Below are 8,211 nucleotides of genomic sequence, written 5' to 3'. Positions count from 1 at the left end.
GTTACCATAGAATTAACTGAACTGAACCATCACGGGGTAAATTATAATAATACACCGTCTACACGCACGCTTCTCAATGTTTTATTTTAATAATTGGAGAGCAAAATAAAATTTTATTAGAATTCAATCTGGGAACGAGCTGCATTTAACCAAGTTTTCTGTGGAAAGATTTACCTGGTTTTATCTCCTAAAAAGTTGCATTCTACTACTACTACAGAGATGGACAAACAAATATTTATCTAACTTCATATTTGGATTTTTTTTTTTTGGATTCCACAATCCCTTTAAACTTTATAGACACAAAGAAGAGGAGATATATTTTTTTATCCGTACGATACTAGTAACTACGCGGGGAACTGTGGGCGGATCAGAATTTCTATAGACGTATTTTCAAAGCGGAAACAGGAAGCTGTAAAAAAACGGCCCAAGAATTGGATATAGTGTAGTGTCTAGAGCATCAGGGGAAGATTTTTTTTTTTGCAATTTTTTTTTCTGCCATAATTTTTTTTTCTTATATTTTTTTTTTTTTTGAGAGGTTTATTTTTTTTTTTCGTTGGATGGCCTTCTTGGACCAGGAGGATAGTGGTTATACTATAGCTTCCTTCGGGGTGAATTAATAGAAGGTTGGCCTCTAGAGGTGAACCCGCTTCTTGTTGTAATAAGCGTAAATTCGAGTTTCCACGCAATAACCGCTCGAGATAAAGAACCTAACTTTAAAGGACAACCCTACTGATAAATTACCACCAATTTGTTTATATTCACTTTGTACTTAGTTATAGTGATCTTGTAACCTAATTTGAACGCATTTCCTCGCAACCTATCGACTTGAAAGTTAGCACATATTCGTAAATTCATAAGATAGATTCCATAAGTTTGTCACTGGTCACATACTGAGAGTTTGTCATGAAGTGACGTAGGTGAAACGTCATAGATTCTCGTAAAGCGACGCCTGGTGACTGGTGAGGTAATCATACGCATAGAGGGGGTCGACACTATTGTGAGGGTAAACGGTATCTACAATGTTGGGTTCAGTTGCATTGAAACCTTTATGGAGAGAGATTGTGATGAAGCGTGCACCAAAATCTTTGTTTTTCATGGGTTTTGTCCTTTAAGAAGCCCTCCCTTGCCTTTTGTCTCTTCCAAGCTTGTTCCAACTGGGGGATCCAACATTTTAGGTACTTCACCTAAAAAATAGCTAGGAGGAAAAATATAGTTACACACAGATGGTACGCCAAGTCGACGGTAATGTTAAATTACCGTAAGATAATATTAAATAAATTTTCCTTGATTATATTCATTTCGCGATTTATTGGCTTAGTGTTTTATGTTATTTTACAATAGGGAAAACCATTGGAGGTAATTCTTATACCACCACCGGCCAATAATTTGACCTTTTAAAATATGCTGAAATAGTTTTTATTCAGTTTTTAAGTTTTTGCAAGTTTTGGAATCTTATCTACAAGGACCGGAAACACTTTATTTCAATATGAATATATCTAATATACGATTAGATATGTATGTAGGCCTCTTGAAAAAAATATACTTTAAAAAATATGAACTTTATTTTTAACTTCCGTTGTCTCTAGTCTTTCATTGGGTTAAAGTCGGGAACTAAAATGGAAATGTTAGTTCACTAACCGGAAGTAAACACCGAAAGTGCCGAGGCACCTTCTCAGTTTAAGAACTCTTCTACTCCATTTAATATATTCTCTCTGTAGATTCTTAGTCCAATACTAAGCATTAAACTCTTGTATATAGGACAACTTATAGGGGTTCCTGAAAATTCCATCTATTTTCCACAAGCCTTTCAATTTGTTAATTTAATCCTAGGCCTAGATTCGTAAGCCTGGTTTTCGGAAGCGACGAATTTCGTGAAATAGAAAGATTTACCCACCCAAACTCATTGAGGTTGCTTGGATCAAATATATATAGTTCTCCTCCATCCAATCCATTGACTGTCGAATAGACACGTCTACAAAAAGGGGTTCCCCCGCTATTCTACTGCGTGAAGTCTGTCCTATAGAATTTCCCACGCTCACGCAACTTCCCCGCTGTACGTTATTCTCTCTAGAAAAGCTTAAAGTGGGCTTCCCCGTCGTGTTAGATCCCCTCGGTGTAGGGCAGCCCCGTCGAGCCTCCCCTTCGCTTTTATCAGCTTGACAGTTAAACTGGCGCTAAAACTTAACGGTAAAGTAGGCCCACGTATAACGGCGTCCATCCCACAAGCCTTCTAACAGAGGGAGGCACCTGATCTACTCTAGGTCTACTATATACGTTGTACCCAGACCGGGAAACTTAGACAACAGCAGTTGTCCTTTGGAATACAGCTAGAATGATGGAAATCCCCTTACCCTGGATTGGTTGCTAGACAGTTTTAATCACTATTTTGTGCTCAAAGTTCGTTATGCATCTTTTGGTTAAAGGAGAAATAGATCAAATTATCACCTGAACAGGATGAATAGTAAGGACTGAAATATAGGCTAGTCTTGTTTGTTTTGGTTAGAGGTTCAGGCCAATTGCCATTTTGATGACTTTGAACGGTATTTTCTATGAGATTTTAATACTGTACACAAGGGATGGGAGTTCGCCACAATTCTAAGGACTCCGTGGTCTTTGGAAGATAATTACAAACATCGAACTTGTTAAAATATCAATATCAGCTTCTAGCCTCGGACAGAACAAAGAGTCGCTCCAACAATCAATCCTGGTGTAAACAGTCTCTCTCCTCCACGCTCCTATACAGTCATCCCGGATTAAAAGGACATTTAAAAAAAATCTACTGTCAACGGGGGTTGTCCATAATTGCCCGTTCTGCGTGGTGGGTTATAGTAAGTCCGATGGAAGCTCAGTAGAGAACGTTGTATCAAAGCGAAACCTTTATTGGCCTAACAGACTAGGAACTAGGTTCAGGCGTAGTAGTATTGAACGAAGGGGGTGTCATGTCAGGGCGGGAAAACCATTATTTCCGCGCAGCCGGTTTGTTCTAAGAGCTATATAGTCTACACTCATATCCCTATCTGCCTCTCTCTCTCTCGTATATGATGGAGTACACTCTCCACCGGGAAAAATATGTTTCCATGTCGTATGTTTTCAGCTGCTTTCGCATCTGTAAGGTCTACGGACGGCGTTGTTTGGAAGTGGAACGCCAGATTTATATGTATATGGGGATTTGGATCGAAATTTCAAGTTCAAATGTTCAATTTATTCAGTGGAGTAACAAGGTCTACCTATACCTACATTAGGTGAAGGGAGGGCAAGGAGAGAGATACAAATTACTATTGTAAAACATGCCATTGTAGTTGAATACACTAGCCGGGCCCATGATAAAAGAAAACTATATTCTTTGAATAACAAAAGCAATGAAATTATATTATGTATTTATAGAAAACAGATTGTAGTTTTTTTTTCTTGTTGTAGATATGAGAAACATTTGCGTAATCAATTTGAATATGCCGAAAAGAAAAACATCCACAGTGATTATCTCCATTTTGTGATCGTAGCAAGGTGTAAAGACGCTATTTATAGATACTTAGAACGTTTTAAAGATGATACAAAGTTCAAAAATGTCTAATAGAAAGATTAAAATGTATATTTTAAAAAGCCAACTTTAAGGCTGAAACTCCCTAATACAGTTTCTACGAGCGCCTGTAGAAATGTTTCAACCGCATTGCGCCGCTGTTCAGGGAAAAGCCTACCAACAGGCTGAAATGTTAGTAAATGAATTTATGATTTTATGGAATTGTTAGACCTTCTATCCTAGCTGTTAAAAAGAGTCCAAACAGAGAGCTAATAATTATTTTGAAAGCTTTGAACTAGTTAGTTTTGAATTGAAAATGATTATAAAAATAAAAATAAGATAGCGTATTTAAATTTGCATAAGGGTGTTGCTTCATTCCACTCTCAAACTACAAAACAATATTCAATCTAATCATACAATTTATACACGTGCGTCAGATCTGTTAAATAAAAAATTGCTTTTGAGGTCTCCACCTACTTAATTATTGAATATAAATTTAATGAAATGAATTTCTTCTCGGAAAAATGTTAAAAGTATAAGAGTTTGGAGTTAGTTGTTAGGTGGCATTGGATGGATTTGATTATGGGTAGGGGGAAGAGAATTCAGAAGACAATCTTCTTCTTCTCCTCGAGATTTTGTCGGAAGATTTATCTTTTTCGATCGTGCAGCAGCGCCTATTATTAATACTGAGTCAGTGGGTGCAGAATTCTCGCGCTCTAGTCCCCGCAGAATCTAGCAGAATCGATCAATCTTTCAATCCTTTTACGTCCAATGCCTTCACCGAGTGCAGTTGCGGCCTGCACTTGGCTCGCTCGCTCCGGTTCGGTATATGGTTGGAAAGCATTACGCCACACCCAATCGACGTCTTTCTTTCGTTTTTTGCCGTGATTTTTAGGGTTTTCTTTCATACCAAAGACTAAATTATTGGGAGAAGAAAAAAAAAGAAGGCGAAAAAGGCTTAGCTTATTTCGTGTGGGAAAGGAAATATGATTCATTGTTTTTCGATGTCTTTCAAAAAAGAAAACTTTTAATGACAGTTATTATACCATTTATTCATTGATCTTTTTGTACAATTGGCCTTCCTTTTTGGAGTTTTTTTTTTCATGTATAGCATTATGGCTATGAGAAATTAAGCATATATGAATCAATAGAAAAATATTTTACTCGTATAAATTATTGTACAGAAACTATAATCCCTAATTACTTTTGTTTCATTCCAGCCTCAGTCAACGCGTGTACAGTTTCCATGTACTCTGAACTGACAAGTATTCATGGAAGAGGTAGGCATTTATAGTCAAATTGACGAAGTTCTAAGCATGTTTTAGTGTGTGTTAATATCCGTGAATGTTAACCAAGTACGTCTATACGTAACCGCACCAAAGTTAATTGGCGCATGATGTAAATTAACATTTTACGGTTCGCGCTCTATATCGTTCAATATTAGATTGTAATCTACTAATTCGCGACTACTCGCCTTGAGAATTAACCATTATGGTTTAGCCTCGTGATCGGATCCGCGTCTGATAATTAGGTTGAGTACAGTATAGACGATAAAGAGCGAGGAACAAGTTATCTACCGTTGTAATCTTTTCAGGTAGACTTTTGATTTTATAGATAAAATCGCAATTATATACCATAATTCCACCGTTAAACAATCTCAGGGTGAAATTACACGAAAGTATACGATATACCTACGAATGTCCTTCGTACACCGCCTTTTAAAAAAGCCCACAGTGGCCAGAATGACCTTATATATACTATACTAAATTGGGTGGTCAAAAGAGAAAAAATTATCAACGTTGGACGGTTTTTTGATGATGTTTTAATGACCAACAGTTTTTTGGTAACTGCATGCTTGGGGAGGGTTAAATGGATAAAAAATTGGGCGCACCGTTTTCAAGGTGTAATCTTTTTCTCTTTATGGTATCGTTTATAAACGATGATTGAGCTAGCTTAGGGTATTATATAACTTGAATCGAAAGCTTTGTTACTTTTGTGGGTTTTAAACTAAACTAAACCGAAATGAAATTAAGGGTTTTAGAGACGTTTATGGTAACAGTAAAATGTCTTTGACATTTTATTACAAATCGCAATTAAAATACCAAGAAAATTAGGAAAGAAATATACTGATTGTAATAAGTATAAGGTCAAAGGATCATAGAACTAGGCGCAAATAAGGTGCATGGGGTTCTACTCAATCATCTTCACAATCTCAAACCTTATCAAATTCAAATTATAAAAAAAAGTCTTGGTTTGTACCAAGGCCTAAAAATAAACGATATGAGTGAGGTTTATCAATTGACTTAAGTTCAGATATTGCAATTTTTCTTTAATTATTTTTATTAGTTCTATCCTTAATCACTATTTAATTTATAAATTCATTTAAAAAAAGCACTGGTACAAGTCAAATTGAAAACACCCCCCAAACAAAATTCTAATATAATTCCTATTTTCTATCAATAATTTAAATGCGCAATACGTTAAAACTAACAGAAATGTTTGTTACATATTTAATAATCAGGAGACTCATATTATACTGTTTAATTTAATTAACAGTGATTAGATTGATTATATAGCCCCGCTCTTTCGAGCCATTAACAGATTTTCTATCCTAATTATTTAATCTAGGCTTAAGGTTTGCCTTTGGTCCTGTCTTAATTATTCAAGCCAAATTATGGGCTAAAACGATGAAAATGAAAACCTTGGGTCTTCTCCCCAACCCCAACCAATTTTGCATCATCTTTCAATCTGAATTTTAAGCGAGTAACTCTATTTATTCCGCGAGATTTAATGCTTTTATTCGCATTACACCGAATCAGAGGAAGGCATAAACGAAGAGTTTATAATTCATTCTCTCATTGCGTTAATATTACCGTATAAAGGTCAAATTGTCCTTTTGCTTTTGGGCGAACCCGGGACTAAATTAATTATTAAATTAGCTCGATGTCTCTCGACCCACGCTCGTCCCGAATGGAATTACAAAGAATAGGGATTAATGTCTTGAGATGTAGTTGTTTTACCCCCTAACCTTTGTATTGTCAACTTATTATCCCCTCAAATAAGTGGAGGAAGAACTAGGCTTATTAGGTAAATAGAAGCTTTACAAAGGAATGGATTTACGCACAGTACAATTACAAATTAATGTTTCGCGAATTAATTTAGTTTGTGTGGTTTTATTTATAAATTATTAGCTAAATCTTAATTCCCCCTTCGCAACTGGTGATTGCATTAAATGTAATATTATATTATGTGTAGGATAATTGCGAACAGATTAAAGTAATCTTGGGTAACGTTTACTTTACACATTAGTGAATTGTATTACATATTGTACACTTTTGAGTGTTTAAGACCATCAATACCTACAACAATGCAAGCAATCCATTGCAACTTTTAAATAATAAATTACTACTTTAAATTATGCAGTGTGAAGAAGATCTAAATAACGAAACTTCTAAAAAAATGTAGAAGTTATTCAGTCCTTTTCCAAAAGTCTTAGTTAGACATTCAAGTAACAATTTGGGGGGAAAAGAAATACGTTTAATTTCAACATTATTTTTGTGTTTTTTACATAAAGGTCAAACGAATTCAAGGCACTCTGACCCGTATAAGGAAAAAAATACGGTTAATTTTCCATATAAATAGATCCTTTTAAAACTCCATTTCATTGTATAATCAAGGATTATCACGAACGAAATTTTCCCATGAATTAGAAGAAGAAAAAAATATATAGAAATGAGGGAAAGGGAGTTTTAGTTTATCAATGGCCGGCTTTACATCATCATTTGTATTATAAATTTTTCGGGAGAACGTACGTCAGCCTCAAATTTAACCGATTATTCTTGGCTCATCTCGCCTCTATATAAACCTCAACTTTCAACTCCCTTCCCATTATTTCTCATCATCTCAACCCTTTTTACCCGCAACGGTTTTTTTTCTCCCTTTGCCGCAGATGCGTGGAGGATAAATAAAAAATGATAGTTTCTCTCTCTCTCTCTCTCTCTCTTTTCGCTCGATCCTCCTCCTCCGAAAGGAGATGGGAATAACGATGGACTGACTGGGAGAAGGTCGAGAGAAGGAAGGAGAGGTGATGGGAATATTTCTTTTTAAACAGAAAACCCCTTACAGAAGCCACAGTAATTTATACTCGTCACATTATTTTAACTTAAAAGAGGGAAATAATCTTACGACATCCGCGAGTTCACTCACAAAGTGATTCATTCAAAGAGACCGTAGGATGGATTTTTTTTTTTAGCCTGTGGGGTAAGGAACGTCTACTTAAGATCGACACCTCCGTAAAGACAGTGAACGTTTTTAGTCGGATTTTTAAAAAAATCTATAAAAAAGTAAAGAAAATATTGAATAAACGCCCAATTTCTATAGATTTCTTATAAAAATAGGCCAAATATTTTTGAGATAAAATGCCGTTCTTTCCCTGTATGCCTTTCAATATATTATAGTATACCCCCAGCCGCGTCCATTTTTTTTCTTACATAAACTTCCCACGGTGTATACGTCTCCCTCCAAGTTCTTTTTCCATTCAGAAATTTACATATTTTGAAGGAAACAAGTTGTTGCTTGCTTGTTAGCCAGTTTACAGTCCTGGAACTCTAGAAAAAATGAGACAGAACTGTGCGTTATAACACGTGGTGAATCCACGTGTTTTAATGTATTCCTGGTAGCATAAGTTTCTAAGA

General features: G+C 35.6%; 1 long non-coding RNA gene across 2 annotated transcripts; it reads right to left on the bottom strand.

The window, feature by feature from the left end:
• Positions 1–271: 271 nt before the first annotated feature.
• On the bottom strand, positions 272–4,412 carry LOC149610074 (uncharacterized). 2 transcript variants are annotated; one of them, XR_016376952.1, is made up of 2 exons: positions 1,258–4,412; positions 272–1,195 (listed from the first exon to the last, which is right to left on the bottom strand). It is a non-coding gene; the product is annotated as an uncharacterized LOC149610074 (long non-coding RNA). The 2 variants fall into 2 exon arrangements; XR_016376953.1 differs by having other exon boundaries at positions 272–1,184.
• Between the last annotated feature and the right edge of the window lie 3,799 nt (positions 4,413–8,211).

This window comes from Phalangium opilio, unplaced genomic scaffold (genome assembly GCF_054372755.1).
Source record: "Phalangium opilio isolate 3A_F unplaced genomic scaffold, DU_Popi_V2 ptg000344l_1, whole genome shotgun sequence".
NCBI lineage: Eukaryota > Metazoa > Arthropoda > Arachnida > Opiliones > Phalangiidae > Phalangium > Phalangium opilio.
Note: the sequence above shows the minus strand (reverse complement) of the source record. Positions and strands in the feature narration are given on the sequence as shown.